Source organism: Schistocerca gregaria, chromosome 7 (assembly GCF_023897955.1).
Source record: "Schistocerca gregaria isolate iqSchGreg1 chromosome 7, iqSchGreg1.2, whole genome shotgun sequence".
NCBI lineage: Eukaryota > Metazoa > Arthropoda > Insecta > Orthoptera > Acrididae > Schistocerca > Schistocerca gregaria.
In genome coordinates, this window is record NC_064926.1 from 87,205,740 (window position 1) to 87,225,484 (window position 19,745).

Sequence of the window (19,745 nt, forward strand, 5' to 3'; positions counted from 1 at the left end):
TGGCAGGAAGATCCGACAATTGGGATATCTCTACTAACCTAAGGAAATGATCTACATCTACATCTACATACATACTCGGCAATCCACCATACGGTGCGTGGTGGATGGTACCACGTACCACAACTAGCATCTTCTCTTCCTGTTCCACTCCGAAACAGAACTAGGGAAAAATAACTGCCTATATGCCTCTGTATGAGCCCTAATCTCTCTTATCTTTGTGGTCTTTCCGCGAAAAGTAAGTTGGCGGCAATAAAATTGTACTGCAGTCAGCCTCAAATGCTGGTTCTCTAAATTTCCTCAGTAGCGATTTACGAAAAGAACGCCTTCTTTCCTCTAGAGACTCCCACGTGAGTGCCTGAAACATTTCCATAACACTCGCGTGATGATAAAACCTACCTCTAACAAATCTAGCAGCCCACCTCTGAATTGCTTCTATGTCCTCCCTCAATCCGACCTGATAGGCATCCCAAACGCTCGAGCAGTACTCAAGAATAGGTCGTATTAGTCTTTTATAAGCAGTCTCCTTTACAGATGAACCACTTCTTCCCAAAATTCTACCAATGAACCGAAGATGACTATCCACCTTCCCTACAACTGCCATTACATGCTTGTCCCACTTCATATTGCTCTGCAATGTTACGCCCAAATATTTAATCGACGTGGCTGTTTCAAGCGCTACCCTCCTAATGGAGTATTCAAACATTACGGGATTCTTCTTCCTATTCATCTGCATTAATTTACATTTATCTGTACTTAGAGTTAACTGCCATTCTTTACACCAATCACAAATCCTGTCCAAGTCATCTTGTATCCTGCTACAGACACTCAACGACGACTCCTTCCCGTACACCACAGCCTCATCAGCAAACAGCCGCACAGTGCTTCCCAGCCTATCCAAAAGATCATTTATGTAGATAGAAAACATCAGCGGACCTACCACACTTCCCTGGGCCACTCCAGATGATACCCTCACCTCCGATGAACACTCACCATCGAGGACAACGTACTGGGAAAGAAAGGGTAGGTGGGCTACCCTCCACTAACCTAAATCATCCGACCACCACTTTTCCTAGGGATTGGCAGGAAAAGAACACAGCCTGCACTGGGCTGCTGGAGAGAGGAAGAAGTGTACTTTATTCATTTTGGAACAGTTTATTCAGGGATGTATTTTGAGAGATTTATTACACTGATACGAAACACATGCTCTGACATGCTTGGGGTCACGCCACACAGCCCACAGACCTGTAAAATACTCCTAAATTACCGAAATAACCCATGTATAACGCTCTGCAGACGCGTTTGCTAATTGTAAACTGTCAAAATAATGCATTCTACAGCCTTCAGACATGTAAATAATCCAATACATTTATGACCAGAGCGCCAAACAACTCGTAACTTGTCAAAATAATAATCCATCTAGAAGACTCTGCAAACATGCTTGAGAATTCACGCAAAAGTCTTTATTTAAACAGTTTGAGGCATTACCACCATCCAGTGTGTTTGCCTCGAGGTACGGAGTCCAACTGACCTAGTACATAGTACCACCACCAAAGGACGCTGTCATTCATTCCATGATGTAATCCAAGATGGCAGCCATGACGTAAGTACTGTTATCCAAGATGGCGGATTTTGGCGGGAAACAGTGTTCACCACAAGGTCTGGACCTAGTACACGTAACGTCACCCAAGATGCCTATCTGGATGGGAAAATGACTCAGTCTGGGCTGGGCTGCTGAAGGGAGGAAAGGGTGTACTTTATTTATTTTGGAACAGTTTATTTAGAGATGTATTTGAGATAGTATCTTCATCACACTGAAACAAAACGCACACTCTAACATGCTTTGGGTCATACCGCACAGCCTACAGACCTGTAAATAAAACCCCCTCTGCCCCCTGTCCTCTGGACCACACAGGAGGCTACCGCATGCACAGGTGCCCGTTCAGGTCCCTCAAGCATGAGGCAGTGGCATCCCTTTTATACCTTACACCCGAGAAATTCCTTTCGAAATACATACTCACCTAGGCACCGTTGCTGACGCGACCAAACAGGAGCGAAAACCTATTTGCAGAACACAGACGTTCCAAGGGCTCGTGCATTGATGCCGCCATGACCCTCCGCCGAACGCAAGCCAGTGCAGGAGCGCTGCTGACGGCATGTCCAAGTTACCTCTGCAGTGAAAGTTCTTCGAATGTTATACTGACGTCTCATGTCTATTTAAATAAGCGCCATGTTATCATCTGGGTCACGTGCGCGTGTGTGCACCGCTGCTGGTGTCATCCCTCTCTCTACCTGCGGTCTGGCGAAGAGATAATTGTTCAGTGGCACCCCCTCATTGACACTGCAGAAATCCTTTCCATAATAGCACCAGGTGCATTGTTCCACACGAACCTAATGGACCATGTGAGATGCATCTAGCCATGCTTAACTGCCCAGTGTAACTGACACAACGCCGTGAAATGCGCTCATGTAGCTACAAACCATCACAAGCGCATATAACAAGGTTCTCAATCTTATACTGATATCATAAGGGTATGTAAAAGAAGAACCAAGTCAACCTCTCGGAAATTTATGAGGTTTAATCCAACCCCCTGTAGCATCTTGGGTGTAAAATCAATTCAGCTTCATAACTAAGTTATCAGTAGCTGTTTGTGAGGCACTGCAATCCCCGTGTATACATTTGCATGATAGATGTGCTGTTTACAGAGTTAGTGGCGGAATGACTTGTAATTTTTACATGTCGGACGTTGCTGCTATGCGATTATGTGTTTCCTTGTAAGAGGTATTTCCATTACTAACCATAATCTTATATAGGGCTGGTGCAGGCATAGTTTAGTTTCTGAATCATGATCGGATGTGAACAGTGGACGCTATACAGCCCTGGAAAGCTATATAGTGCTCGTATCACACGGACGCAATGTTTTAAGGAAGTAGTTTTCTCGTTTTACTGTTCGATAACATAGTTTATCGTAGAGAAACCGGGAAGGAGGATGTATGTCATGAGCTTGAAATATATTTCTTACATTGAAATATTAACAGCTCTACAATCCATAAGACTGACAGGTCGGAAACACAAATGATCTACCATTATAGCCCTTTTAAGTGCGGAACGTTTTAGCCTTAGGAGTGCGTGTGTTTATGTTCTCTCTTATCAATACCTTCTAGGTATTGATCCTGGGCTCTGGAATATAACTTTTAAATTCATAGTTTGGTTGATTTACGAAAAAAATGCTTCGAACTCCATCCGTCTAGAGCTCCACCACGCATAAAAATCACCCATTTCTTGTTCTTCTTCAAATCTGCTGTTATATCACAACACTTTCAAATCTGTTACTATACATCGATAAGGAGTGCTAACCTGGTCGACATGAGTGCATCTCGAGAAATCTTGTGCACTTGGATGGACGAGGAGTCAGCAAGCTCCATTCATTCGCGAGACATTGAATGTAGTGGTCTACTTCTGGTCGATTGCAGATTGAATCGGTAATGGTGCTGCACGGCAGGTTGATCAATGATAGCGTGAGGGGGTCTTTCAGTCTCTACTCTTACCCTAAGACTGTGAGAATGCTCTGTGACTCTCATCAGCATAGAGATAGATCGTAAATTAAGCACTGTGCTCCAAGTGTTAGAAATATTTATAATTTGATGATGCATGTGTTCGAGAATTAACAATGCATGGATGTACTGCACAGTCATTAATCCACATTCGTAACGATACTTGCAAAGTGGGGAAGGGGGAGGTTTAGGTATGATAGTGCAATTGGGAATTATGCTGTCACATCATTTGTCGGTACTGAAATTACAGTAAAGTTGTTCACATAATCAACTGTAATGCTTATTATTTCGATACATTTCGATACACTGGTACGCTGTTGCTTACCACATAATGATTGACTGACATCGCTTGTTTGAGTTGAAGAGAGCGTTTTGGTGGGGCGATAATACCTGCTGGGGACAGTGATCACGTACATGACTACAATATGAGGAATCCATCGAAATGGAATGCAGAGCCATCAGCTATTCAGTCACTGTGACAGATGAGTTTAAATGTAGAGGTCGTCAATCACTTTCGGACAGCAGTTTGGAAACCCTCCACAGCGCAGCCAAACTCTTCCAGTTTCCTTATGTTGTAACTTCCTTTTATTTAAAATCATCCAGTGTGTGCAGTGTGTTATGGTAGCCGGAGTAACAAGATGATTTACACCATGTGACGCCTAGTCTTCTGCAAGAGGCAATGGGTCAGAACGTGTTAATGTGAGTTTAGAACCTTGACACAGGCCTCGATGTGGCGGTAAAACATAATTTATGGAAATATACAAAGTGTATTACAGCAGAAAAAAAAGATGTTTCAAACAACGATGCAGGTTCACAGGGAGCGGTCATCCTCCTGCAGTACAGGTGATGAAACTTAAGCTGGTTTATGCACTGGATCAATACCTGTATATTTAATAGGATCGTCACATGTGCTCGATGCTGGCATGCATGCGGTATTTGTTTTCGATATATATGAGGAGAAATATGCAGTGAAAATCTTATCAAGTTCTCTATTGGATGAAGTTAGTGGAGCTTTTATAATTAGTCACTTGTCTCTGGTGTATGGGACAGAATAACGGTGATAGAATGTTGGGGTGATAGACATGAATGGGCCATGAGGGACATAGATCTATAACACGTGCTTGTAGTTTAGAGAAGCACCACAATGCAGTAGCAAAATCCACGTCTTTCCCTCAGTTTCCATACTGTCTTTTGCAATATCTCGTATTGCAGGAGCAGGCTGCATTTCCATCGAATGGTCAAAACACAGTTCTGTTGCAGTAACTCAGCTTTCTCTGTTTCTTCACGGGTTGCAGAAGGTGGCAGATATAGTTTTCTTCCAACCCCTACTCAGTTCCGACTTACATTGGAACGATCACGTGCGCAAATCTGCAGGGATGGTAGCGTAGAGTCTGAGGGGGCAGTTGCAGGATGCATAGGGTTTACATAAACGAGGCGGGAATTTTACTGTAGCAGATAGGTTCGAGAAAGGTGACTTGTTTCGAGATACGAGAGTGAGAGAAATATGATTCACATACGGCTGTGATCATTAAAAGACTTCTCCATAGGATCCAACACATGTATGTGGTTGAATGAAAAGACTTGATTCCAAATAATATACGTCATTTCTAGCGGCTAGCGTAGCACTAGAGATCTGAAAAGCTAGTGTACATTTCTTAAGATCTAAATCAGCACACCATCTACTACTGTTTGTGATCCTTCTCAATCAGTCATCGCCTGTAACTCAGTGGATATATCGCAGAACCTCTGACATGGTATAGAGATAGAATACGTTACAAATACTGGAGAAATATCTAGTGGCGGTGGCATGAGGGGGTTGCAAATAGCGGTGTCGTACAACATTTCTTAGCCGATTCACTTCAGCAATTTCATGAGTGGGTTGCATCGTGGGCTACGTGTAACTGGACTGCTGGTATGAGAATATATACTCTAGTGATCACCGTCTCGGTAATCTAAGTACCCTCGTTTATCATTTTCAACGATTCAATGAATTTCATGTCATCAGCTACAAGACGTCTCTTAGGTCTATCGTAATTAATGCGAAATGGTTTGATGGACGAACCTGCACGCACTCAGGACTATAACACGAGAAATTTTCTTTCCTTGTTCGAAGTTACGAAATTTGTGGGACTATCAATCACTTCCCACTAAACTGCTGCACAAGGACACGTTCTGGTGGATCTAAGGCGAGAATAAAGGAGACGATTTAACACATCAGGGTCGTAGAGGTCTGCAGCTCCGTTGGATAGACATCCACCTGATTCTCTGGCACCGAGAACATTGATTAATCGTATGTTACTGTTCTTCTGAAACATAACTATGCCTTTGTTAGTACTATCATTTATACTTAGTCACACATTGCAAAGACAGGAAGCAATCTTCGCGACTATCAACTTGAAGTATCACTTTACTTTTTGTGTGCAAGAGAATTATTTATTTACTTTCAATTCCGAAATGGATATACACTCCTGGAAATTGAAATAAGAACACCGTGAATTCATTGTCCCAGGAAGGGGAAACTTTATTGACACATTCCTGGGGTCAGATACATCACATGATCACACTGACATAACCACAGGCACATAGACACAGGCAACAGAGCATGCACAATGTCGGCACTAGTGCAGTGTATATCCACCTTTCGCAGCAATGCAGGCTGCTATTCTCCCATGGAGACGATCGTAGAGATGCTGGATGTAGTCCTGTGGAACGGCTTGCCATGCCATTTCCACCTGGCGCCTCAGTTGGACCAGCGTTCGTGCTGGACGTGCAGACCGCGTGAGACGACGCTTCATCCAGTCCCAAACATGCTCAATGGGGGACAGATCCGGAGATCCTGCTGGCCAGGGTAGTTGACTTACACCTTCTAGAGCACGTTGGGTGGCACGGGATACATGCGGACGTGCATTGTCCTGTTGGAACAGCAAGTTCCCTTGCCGGTCTAGGAATGGTAGAACGATGGGTTCGATGACAGTTTGGATGTACCGTGCACTATTCAGTGTCCCCTCGACGATCACCAGAGGTGTACGGCCAGTGTAGGAGATCGCTCCCCACACCATGATGCCGGTTGTTGGCCCTGTGTGCCTCGGTCATATGCAGTCCTGATTGTGGCGCTCACCTGCACGGCGCCAAACACGCATACGACCATCATTGGGACCAAGGCAGAAGCGACTCTCATCGCTGAAGACGACACGTCTCCATTCGTCCCTCCATTCACGCCTGTCGCGACACCACTGGAGGCGGGCTGCACGATGTTGGGGCGTGAGCGGAAGACGGCCTAACGGTGTGCGGGACCGTAGCCCAGCTTCATGGAGACGGTTGCGAATGGTCCTCGCTGATACCCCAGGAGCAACAGTGTTCCTAATTTGCTGGGAAGTGGCGGTGCGGTCCCCTACGGCACTGCGTAGGATCCTACGGTCTTGGAGTGCATCCTTGCGTCGCTGCGGTCCGGTCCCAGGTCGACGGGCACGTGCACCTTCCGCCGACCACTGGCGACAACATCGATGTACTGTGGAGACCTCACGCCCCACGTGTTGAGCAATTCGGCGGTACGTCCACCCGGCCTCCCGCATGCCCACTATACGCCCTCGCTCAAAGTCCGTCAATTGCACGTACGGTTCACGTCCACGCTGTCGCGGCATGCTACAAGTGTTAAAGACTGCGATGGCTCCGTATGCCACGGCAAACTGGCTGATACTGACGGCGGCGGTGCACAAATGCTGCGCAGCTAGCGCCATTCGACGGCCAACACCGCGGTTCCTGGTGTGTCCGCTGTGCCGTGCGTGTGATCATTGCTTGTACAGCCCTCTCGCAGTGTCCGGAGCAAGTATGGTGGGTCTGACACACCGGTGTCAATGTGTTCTTTTTTTCCATTTCCAGGAGTGTAGTTTGCGTTCAAGTCAGATTATCTTCTTGTCGAGAAACTGTAACTTAAATGTATTTAAGAAGGAAATTTTAAAGGTTCAGTCATAATTTCCTTATGATAGTATACCCACTGGCAAAAGCTTACTGTATTCGGTACTACAACCAACAGTAATATTGCTTTTCTGTTGTAGTTATGCGTTTGTGTCACAAACTTATCGATTTACTTTAACTAACAGTGGACTCCTATTTAAGGTCTTACTGTTATGTAATCACGTCCATTATTAAGTTATCCGGTCATTAAACTTACGTAATACAAGACTTCCTTCCCTCGCTTTTGATGATTTGCCAGAGACGCCTATTATCCTTTTGCAACCTGAAAACTTACCCACGCTACCGAATAGCTCAAAAGTCGCTCCTTACAATCAATTGATAAGTTGTTGCCTTGAGAGCAACAACAAATTACCCTCGATCATGCCATGGGCCACATCACAGAGTGGAATAGCAACGAATACATACATGGAGGAATTATCCCTAATACCATATACACTATGTGATCAAAAGTATCCGGACACCCGGCTGAAACTGGCTTACAAATTCACGGATCCAGTTATATGGCTCCTTATATGTATAGCGATTTTACGACTATGACAAGTGGGGCCTGAAGATGACATCAATGTAATGCCGAAACTGGTAGCACATAGAAGTTCATAAAATAAAATAAATTTCTACAATACTTACGGCTGTTGGTAAATTATTGCATCAAGAAACATTGTCAGTTTTCGTGACCAGCGCTGCTACTTGTCATTTAAGTACCGCCTCAACTGGCCTCACAAGGGCTGAGTGCACCCTGCTTGCCAACAGCACTCGGGAAACCCAGACGGTGACCCATCCAAGCACTAGCCAAGCCCGACATTGCGTAACTTCGGTGATCTGACGGCAACGGGTCAGTACAATATGGAATTTATATATGATCCTGAAATGATTTTTGTTTCCATTTAAAACTGTTCCTCTTCAATTTCATGCCGATTTAGTCTTTCATTCAAATATCTCGTCCCTCTAATATTTTTCTGTTTTGTTCACCTTTCCATTTAATGTACCAATTACCTTCAAAACGTTTCTAGTTCAAATGGTTCAAATGGCTCTGAGCACTGTGGGACTTAACATCTGAGGTCATCAGTCCCCTAGAACTTAGAACTACTTAAACCTAACTAACCTAAGGACATCACACACATCCATGCCCGAGGCAGGATTCGAACCTGCGACCGTAGCGGTCGCTCGGTTCCAGACTGCAGCCCCTAGAAACGCACGGCCACTTCGGCTGGCAAAACGTTTCTAGTATAACTAATATTTACAGGAGTATGCTTTTTGATATCCTCTAACTTTTTTCAGTTGCTACCGCCTTTGCATCTAGCTTATTGACAGTCTTCTTCGTGTTCCACTAATTAGTCACCACAAAATTTTTGTCAACCATACTGAACAAGCTTTCCTCCATAATTTAAATTTTAGTTTTACAGCTTTTAAGATTTCCAATAAATTTCACAATTTCCCAACTATGACGTTTAAGGCTCTCGTTTATTGTTTCAATTTTCTTAACCATGTATGGACTAGTTTTTTGTCTGTAAATCTGCTTCCTTTCGTTCTGAATTCCGGATGAGCAAGCGAATTTGTCCTTGTTGTAACGTATACAGACGTAGATACCTAACTCTTTACTGTCTATATTAAGTTAAGACGAACTTTTAAGATTCGTCTACATTACTGTGCTTCCGTTTTCTTGTTTCCAACATACAAACTCGCAGTTTGTGTGTTTCGAGAAAACTCCGCATATAGTTGTGAATTGATTGAGTGTAATATCGATTCCTACAAGCGTTTGACAAATGTGTTTTCAATGAATATTGTGGTTCAAGGGTGTCGCATCGGATAATTTTGTGAAAGCTGCACAACTGTTTCAACGAGACAGCCGTTCGTCATCTTCAGGTGCATACTAACATACTAACGTGTCGCACAGTCGCTCGCCAATGCGGTGGCTCATTAAAAAAGTGCAGGCGCCAAAGGGTGGGCCTATAACGTCACCCTAGAAGAACCATAGACGACTCTGACATGCAGATCACCTTTCCGGAGAAACAGGCTACGGTCTGTTTATGCGCGATGAGGGACAGGCGCAACCACAAGTGGACACAGCGCACGCTTAGTTAGTGTTGGCGTTCAGTTTACGTGTCCCGACCTCGAATCCCCATCAACGTTGACGCGTTGGATTCGTTCGTCTGCAGTCAATGTTACTGGTTCCCATGATTTGCTACTTTGAAATGATGTGTTTCTATTTATTGGGTCATTAGTTATACACATTTGAAATTTTTGTTTAAGCATGTGGTCGCAGACGAAAGGACCTTTGACTCTCCGAGTTCATGCAATGTAGGTTAAAGTATGACATCGAAGCAGTTCAGAGGTGGGCAGTTAGATTTGTAACGGGTAGACCTGAACAACAATCACTTAACAGAAATGCTTTGCGAACTCAAATGGGAATTCCTAGCTGGAAGGTGACAAAATTTAGGGAACCAGCATTTGAAGCTGACAGAAGAACGATTGTGTTACCCCCAACATACACTGTGCGTAAGGACCATGAAGATGAGATTCGAGAAATTAGGGCTCATATAGACAGTCGTTTTTCCCTCCCTCCGTTTGTGAGTGGAAGACAGAAGGAGATGACTAGTAGTGGAATGCGGTGCCCTCGCCGTAAAGTGGATTGCGGAGTATCGATGTAGGTGTTTGTGTAGATGAACGTAAGGATAGAAAAACCTTCCTCATAGAATTCTTCATTTCTTCTGGTTGTCCTTGAGGAGCAGCGCATGCAGGTTGAAATGCATTCCTAATCTGCTTATAAGAATACCCGTTCTGTACAGAGTGAAGTGGGCTAGCCTCTGCTGATAACTTCTCTGTATCTGACATAACTTTGGCCCAAAAACAGAATCAGTGAAACACCATTGCATTTGTCTGTGTGATGGTAACTCGTGCCTTGTAGATATAGGTCAGTGTGAGTTGGCTTATGGAACACACTGTGACCAAAGAAACCATCTTCTTTTCTACAGACCAACACGTCTAAAAACTGTAAGTCTCCAATTTTCTCCACTTCCCAGGTGAAGCAAATACTGGGATGGAGTGAGTTATGGTTATACTGGCGTAACGTGTCGCCAGCACACAGTTCGGCAAAAGCGAGGCCCAAAGATCGATAAGTAGGCGCAGGATGAAGTACGCCTATCACGAGAGAGGCCAGACACACGCCGACAAGTAACGCGCCACCAACACCCCCTCGGCAGCAAGTATTTAGGCCACCGCCGCTGACTGGATGGCGTCACTGACTACTCATCCAGCTGGTGTCTGTCAGTCCACTCGCAGAGTGGTTTTAGTTCACGTCTCAGGCTGCTACTGTACATAGCGACCACATTAATGGCCATAGCGAGACTAGCAGTGAGGTTAAAGTTTGTAATAGCAGGATTACCGATATGTGCGTGAGACAACTGTTACTGATGAGCTTGTACCACAATGCATGGACTCGATTGAAGATAAGTAAATGTAAATGTAAATAAAGAACTGTATTGATCCACATGTGCATTTGTAGAAAGATGGTACCAGCCATCCATAACAACATCCTCTCCCTTGCTTCCTTACGGTACAAGACTCTATAGTGGCGACGAGGATGCTACAGTGGCAAATAGGATAATACGGCAGCCATCGAAGACAATCAACATGGTCAAAGATTTTGCTTGCTTGTCTTGTTTTGGCTTGCAGAGGTGGTCGTGTTCAAGTTTTTCTATTTGCTAATTTGTTGTTGTGTTCCCGCATGTATTCCAGGAGGGAAGCCGCAGAACTAATCAAGTTTCTCTTTCCAGTGGCTTTGCTTCCTTTTTGCTATAACGTATTTGTGTAAACAATTAATTCCCCGCCGCCTCTACCCCCTGACCCGGCGCCTCAGCCGCAGACGGCCAATGTGATGGATGTAACAGAAGTTTCTCAGTTTCAAAACGAACAAATCGCGACTTTACTGACGACAGTACAACTATTGGCTGCACAGGTTGCGTTGGCCTCACAACCACAACAGACAAACCAACCAGCCCAAGTGCCGCCGACCAGCAGCACAACGTTCCGGCAATTTAACGAAACAGAATAGCAATGGATTGAATACCTGACTCAGTTCCAAGCACATTGTCAAGTTCGTAGTGTTCAAGGTACTGTAAAGTTACAATAGTTCATTTCGATTACAGTGTCCCCAGTGCTCAGGGGAAAAAAAATTCCCAACCTCGTATCCCGAAGAACTCAACCATGACCAAGTAATCGCTGCATTAACTCAATACTTGTCCAGGTAGCGGCAGCCAGATATCAGTTCTTTCGCTTGCCGAAAAGGCCGGAACAGACGTACCGTCAGTGGTACAGAAAACTAACGAGCATAACTAGGAAGTGTACATTAATGTGTATGTGGTGTCACCGCCAGACACCACACTGGCTAGGTGGTAGCCTTTAAATCGGCCGCGGTCCGGTAGTATACGTCGGACTCGCGTGTCGCCACTATCAGTGATTGCAGACCGAGCGCCGCCACACAGAGGGTCTAGAGAGACTTCCTAGCACTCGCCCCAGTTGTAGAGTCGACTTTGCTAGCGATGGTTCACTGACAAAATACGCTCTCATTTGCCGAGACGATAGTTTAACATAGCCTTCAGCTACGTCATTTGCTATGACCTAACAAGGCGCCATTATCAGTTACTATTGATATTGTGAATCATGTACCGTCAAGAGCGACGTTCATCATTAATGGATTAAAGTTAAGTATTCTACCAGCTACGTACGTTTCTTCTAAATTCTAATTTCCTTGTCCTGTTCCAGACCTCACGCCAGCCTGCGTGAGCTAAAATGCGTGCCTTTCGGCCTCCTCTAGTAACACGGTGTAGTTGTGGCAACTTTTAGAGTGATTTAATGATGCCGGCTATAATAGCATTCAATGTAGCAGACAGTAGCATACGGGAAGGGAACTTAAATTACTCTGATCCCTCACGTCTTCAAGTATCGCAGATCTTAGAGTAATATGATTCGGGTGCCATACGTGCTGATAGGTTTGACCAGGCTCTGATTTGTCAGATCGGGGAAAGCAAATTATTATTTGTGGGGACTTCAGTGTTGATGCACTGAAAGAGTGTAATAGGAAGAATGACCTGGAAGTCTTGCTCGGTTCTTTAAACTTGTCATTGATTTTCCTATTCGGGTAGTAAAGGACAGCAGCACATTGATAGATAACACTTTTATAGACGAAGGTAAGTTTAAAAACATAAATTCTTGTCTTATTGAGAATGGCCTATCTGATCATGGTACTCAGCTGGTTACAGTGTATGACATAGTTCCATTCAGTAATTCAAAACTACCCTCCAAAGTTGTGCGTTCAATTAATGACTGCCCGCATCTTGTGGTCGTGCGGTAGCGTTCTCGCTTCCCATGCTCGAGTTCCCGGGTTCGATTCCCGGCGGGGTCAGGGATTTTCTCTGCCTCGTGATGGCTGGGTGTTGTGTGATTTCCTCAGGTTAGTTAGGTTTAAGTAGTTCTAAGTTCTAGGGGACTGATGACCTAAGATGTCAAGTCCCATAGTGCTCAGAGCCATTTGAGCAATTTGAATTAATGACTCAACGATTAGAAATTTCATGGAAAATCTTCAGCAGTTAGACTGGGATGAGGTGTACAAGGAACCCGATGCTAATTTAAAATATAACTAATTTCACGATACACTTGTGCGAGAATTTGAAAACTGTTTCCCCAAGAAAGTAGTTAAATCTAATTATAAGAACCCATGCAAAAAACCTTGGCTTACTAAAGGAATAAAAATATCTTGTAACAACAAAAGGAAACTGTATCTAACAACAAGAAAGAGTAATGACCCAGAAACAGCCAAATATTACAAAAACTACTTGTGCTACATTAAGAAAGGTTATTAATAAGTCTGTAAGTAGGCTGTTTAGGTTTTTTTATTGGTAACACCGCCGCCACGTAGCGCTCTGTATGAAAAATCACTGGCTGTGCTGTGCGCAGTCTGTGGCTGGTTTGCATTGTTGTCTGCCATTGTAGTGTTGGGCAGCTGCAGCTGGATACTAACAGCTCGTAGCGTTGCGCAGTTGGAGGTGAGCCGCCAGCAGTGGTGGACGTGGGGAGAGAGATGGCTGAGTTTTGAAATTTGTAAGAATTGGTGTCATGAACTGCTATATATATTATGACTAGTGAGGTAAATACATTGTTTGTTCTCTATTAAAATCTTTCATTTGCTAACTATGACTATCAGTAGTTAGTGTCTTCAGTAGTTTGAATCATTTATTTAGCTGGCAGTAGTGGCGCTCACTGTATTGCAGTAGCTTGAGTAACGAAGATTTTTGTGAGGTAAGTGATTTGTGAAACGTATAGGTTATTGTTAGTCAGGGCCATTCTTTCGTAGGAATTTTTGAAAGTCAGATTGCGTTGCGCTAAAAATATTGTGTGTCAGTTTAAGCACAGTCGTGTATAATTCCTCTAAGGGGACGTTTCATATAGACCAGTCTTGTATCAATTGTTCGAAGAGGACGTTTCACATAGACCAGTCTTGTATAAATTGTTCAAAGGGGACGTTTCATATGTCGACCCTTAGCCAAGGATACCTCACTGGAATCTTCTGATTTTTTCCTTGTAGTTTGTGTAATTAGTGTAGCCTTTGTTTATTGCTAGTGCGTAATCATAGAGAGAATTTCCTTTGTAGTTGCAGTCTTTCATTGTTGTACAGTAAAACAGTTGTGGCATGCATGTAGTTTTGCACAAAGTATTAAGCAGCTGCGCTTGCAATTAACTAGATATTATTTTCAGTGATATGTTAATGTGTTCTCTTATTTTTGCTTTTCAAATTGTGCTTTTTTTGTGTTGTTGTGTGAAATATTGTGATAATAATGGCGTGTGAAAAACGTAATACTAGGCTCCAAAGTAAACTGAGAAATGACAGTGAAGACGAAAGCAGTGTGTTAGCGCCACCATGTAATGAATTAACTAATGTTCAAAGTAGTAATTTGGTAATTGTGCATAGGGAAATGGAGCGGGTTGCAAATAATCGTGTAGGCAGTGAAACAATTAGTGAACAGGAAAGCGTTATCGATCGATCGGTCGGCAACAATTCGCCTCAGGATTCGGAAATGACAGGACACAATATTGCAAATACTGTACATTCAGGTATTGCGTCCTCACCGTTTTCTCAAATAAGTCAAGACACATTTTCTGTTTTTCAAACTGCGAATATTGCCGGTGCAAATGCATTGCCGAATAGGACTAAGGAACATGTTTCAGACACCAGTGCATTGTTATTACAATTAATGCAACAAATGGGACAAAAGCTTCAAAAGTTAGACACAATGGAACAAAATCTTCAAAAGTTAGACACAACGCTTGAACAAAATCAGAAACAAATTGGACAGAATCTTCAAAAGTTAGACACAATGGAACATAATCTTCAAAAGTTAGACGCAATGGAACAAAATCAGAGACAAACACAGCAAAAACTTCAAAAGTTAGACACCACACTTGAACAAACACGTGAAGATTTAACTAATGAGTTACATAACATCGAATCGAAATGTCAAAAAGTCTGTAATGACGTAAAAACACAAATTTGTGAGCATTTCCAACCTATTTTTTCGCGGCATGAAAATGCATTACAGAATCACGAAGCAGCCATAAAAGAACTGCAAACTATTGTTCATGAAAATCATGAGACCTTGCAAGCTAAAATTGACTCAGTTGCATCTACCGATTTGGTTACGCAACTTGCAAAAACTGAAGCAAACTTAAAGGACACAGTAGATACTCTGAAAATTGGTTCAGAAAGAGACACAGAGGAAATAATTTCACTGTCGGATAAAGTAGCCGAACTTTCAGATCAGTTCACTAACTTATCTACAAAGGTAGATGATGATCTGAATGACACAAGACCTGTAGCCTTCACTGACACTGAAGAGTATGAACAAATTAGGAAATTCAAACAGAATCAAAATCAAATCAACACACAGTACAAAAGAGAAATGCGGGAAGTACAAGATCAGTTGGCTCAAGTAATACAAGAATTACATATTTCAGAGGACACTCGCGCCCCAGTATGGGAAGAGGGACATAGCAATACAGAACAACCACAAAATAATAACACAGGGCATTCCGGAAATCATGAAAGTAATTGGCAAGGTGCACCGAATTTTGAGATGGAACCGCCGATACGACGTAACAATGACCGATATGCTACCCGCCGACACGATGATTTTGACTATAAGCTGTTCATTACTACACGTAAATTCAAAACATTTAAGAATTCTGGCAACGACATTCATCCACAAGCGTGGCTCCATCAATTCTCTCATTGTTTTCCTCCCAACTGGTCATTAGAACACAGATTAGAATTTATGTGTGGCTACTTAGAGAATGAACCAGCTGTAAGAATGCGATCGGTCATTCACGATTGCCACAGTGAAGGAGAATTTTACCATGCCTTCCTCTCAGCATATTGGTCCCAAGCCACACAAGACCGAGTATAACATAGCATCATAATGATGAAACATTTCGAACAATCTGAATTTTCCAGTCTTGTCAAATATTTTGAAGACATGTTACATAAGAATCAGTATCTTTCAAACCCATACAGCCCCTCAGAACTCATCCGCATTTGCTTAATCAAATTACCTGAACATTTACGACAGATTATTTTAGCAGGATGATGCAAAGACGACATTGAAGCTTTTCAGGGACTGTTACAAGAACTGGAAATTGACACTGACAATCGCGGAACGCGAAAACAGGAACACAACAATTACAGGTCACACCTGTCACAATTCCGCGATGACAGAAATAATACACGACAAGGCTATTCGTAAAACGTAAATCGTGACCAAAACGGACACCACCCGTATGACAACCGCTGGCAGAGTAGTAATTATTACAGGGAAAGATCACCTCTCCGCGGTAATGACTATCACAGAGACAATCAGAGAAACAGACAATATGGAAACCAAAATAATTATTATCAAGTGAGACGGAATAACTTAAGACGCAACAGTCCAGCGCGCAGTTGCGATTCAGGGAGAAATTCTCCACCACGTGACCGACAAGAAAGAAACTATGGAATGAAGTTTTGGGTTGGACTCCAGTACCAAATGTTACCCTGAAAACAAACCCTTCCTTTCCTTTTGTGTTATCCCACTAAGTGTTTGTGTACCCTTGTGTATTTATTTTCTTCCTGTCTCTGTGTACTGTTTCATAGAATTTTTTCTGTTCTAATACTGAGCTACATTCACTATGATGAGGAACACTGTTACCCTCAAATATAATTTGCAACAATAATATGTTATTTACTTTGTAAAGATGTTTAGACATTATTTATTCTAGTTTTGTTTTAATGCTCATGTGCGAAGTTGATGTTTCAAAAGTTATTCTGATCTTTTATGTATGTACTTATGTCGTAAATTTTGTAACACTAATGCATTTGTTATTTCGATTCTTTTGTAAAGCCTGTATTACAGCAAATGTTATCTGTACTATTATGTTCTTTAATGATATATTTTGTCCTTTGTTATTGTATTCTTATGTTATAAAATTGTAATTGACACCAGTTCATCAAATTAAGTAACTTGTAAATTACATTTCACTGCACACATTTCTGTTGGTCATAGTATATGGACAATATGTGAGAAGTAGGGACTGATAGTGTTTGCACGTGTGTTAATAATTCAGTAAGGGACTGGATAATAGCATTACTGGTTCTAAGGACTTTTCAAAAACAATTTTTGTGAGTGGACAAGTGGTGGTTTATGGACTTGCTGTATTCTCTGCAAGCCTCTTCAATGGTGATTGTGCACCTGCACAGTTGCAACAGATGGCTGCTGGCCGTCTCTACAAGGACTACAGTGGGTCTGCACCTTTGATGACCCACCAATACCATTATTTCTACAAGGACTGCAGTGGGTCTGCATCTCTGGTGGCCCACCAATACCCTAATCTCTACCAGGACTACAATGGGTCTGCTCTGTGATGACCTAAGTACCGATAGTCTTCTACTTCGACTGACTCTGCTGTGGGTTTGCTCTGTTGTGGCCCATTACCTGTCTGCATGTGAAGAGTCAGCACTTCTTTCCGTTGGAAGGACAACTCTACTTCTTCAAGATGGCATGGAAATCCACTACTTCCATGTGCTTTCTTTTTTACTACTCAGACTTTGAGAAAAACACTGCAATTTTACTATGATGAACGATAAGGACTGTCTTTATGGACTGTGAGAGAATTTTAGCTTTTGACCAACATTGTATCGATAAGTGTGTGCATTTCATTTCTTTGTTATTGTAATTATGAAAAATTTTTTCAAATCTGTATTGGCCACGGCCCAAAACAATTTGTAAATTTTTTTGTGGGGAGCATGGGGGCTATGTAAGTAGGCTGTTTAGGTTTTTTTATTGGTAACACCGCCGCCACGTAGCGCTCTGTATGAAAAATCACTGGCTGTGCTGTGCGCAGTCTGTGGCTGGTTTGCATTGTTGTCTGCCATTGTAATGTTGGGCAGCGGCAGCTGGATGCTAACAGCGTGTAGCGTTGCGCAGTTGGAGGTGAGCCGCCAGCAGTGGTGGACGTGGGGAGAGAGATGGCGGAGTTTTGAAATTTGTAAGAATTGGTGTCATGAACTGCTATATATATTATGACTAGTGAGGTAAATACATTGTTTGTTCTCTATTAAAATCTTTCATTTGCTAACTATGCCTATCAGTAGTTAGTGCCTTCAGTAGTTTGAATCATTTATTTAGCTGGCAGTAGTGGCGCTCGCTGTATTGCAGTAGCTTGAGTAACGAAGATTTTTGTGAGGTAAGTGATTTGTGAAACGTATAGGTTATTGTTAGTCAGGGCCATTCTTTCGTAGGAATTTTTGAAAGTCAGATTGCGTTGCGCTAAAAATATTGTGTGTCAGTTTAAGCACAGTCGTGTATAATTCCTCTAAGGGGATGTTTCATATAGACCAGTCTTGTATCAACTGTTCAAAGAGGACGTTTCACATAGACCAGTCTTGTATAAATTTTTCTAAGTGGACGTTTCATAAGTCTAGAAGCATGTGCATCATGTCTGAGATTAATACCTCTGATAACAAAATCAAAACAATTAGGAATATTATTACAAGGGACACAGGGCAACCAAGAGTACAGGATGACGGCATTACCATCAAAGCGAATGGAAACTTGACAAACAGCAAGCCGGAAGTCGAAAACATTTTCAATAATCATTTTTTAAGTGTTGTAGAGAAAATAGGATCTAAATGTTTATTAAAAGAAGCAAGGCAGTTAATGGAAGAGACCTTACCCATAAAATTTGATACAATTGAAATTTCACCCACCTCTACGTCTGCAATTAGGAAGATAATAAACTCTCTCAAGCATAAAAGATCACATGGAATTTATGGCATTTCCAGCAGGATAATAAAAGCTTGTCCCCAAGAGATAAGTCGGATTCTTAGCCACATATGTAATAGTTCTCTGAAGCAGGGTATTTTCGCAGATAGACTGAAGTATGGCATTGTTAAACCACTGCATAAAAAAGGGGATACATCTGATGACCACTACCGCCCAATCTCTCTTCTGACTGCCTTATCCAAAATTCTTGAAAAAGTAAATTATTGTACAGTAGCTTCACACCTCTGTAAAAATTAAATTTTAACAAAATGCAGTTTGGTTTCCAGAAAGGCTTTACAACGGGAAATGCTATATATATACTTTCAATAATGAAATATTAAATGCTCTGAGTAACCGGAAGTCACCCGTTGGGATTTTTTGTGATCTCTCAAAGGCTTTTTATTGTGTAAATTATGGAATACTTCTCGATAGGCTCATGTACTATGGTATGAATGGGACAGCGCTCAAATGGTTTAAATCATACCTAACTGGAAGAGGGCAGAAAGTTGAAATAAGCAGTTCACATAATATGGGGCGCAGCAAGGTTCGGTCTTTGGTCCTCTGCTATTCTTAATATATATTAATGACTTGCCATTCTATATTGACGAAGATGCAAAGCTGGTACTTTTTGCCGATGATACAAGTATTGCTATCACACCCAACAGACAAGTATAAACTGGTGAAATTGTAAACGATGTTTTTCAGAAAACCATTCAGTGGTTCTCTGCAAACGGGCTCTCATTAAACTTTGACAAAACACTGTATATACAGTTCCACGCAGTAAATGGAATGACACCATTAATAAATATAGACTTCGATCAGAAATCGGTAGCTAAGGTAGAATATTCAAAATTTCTAGGTGTATGCATCGAT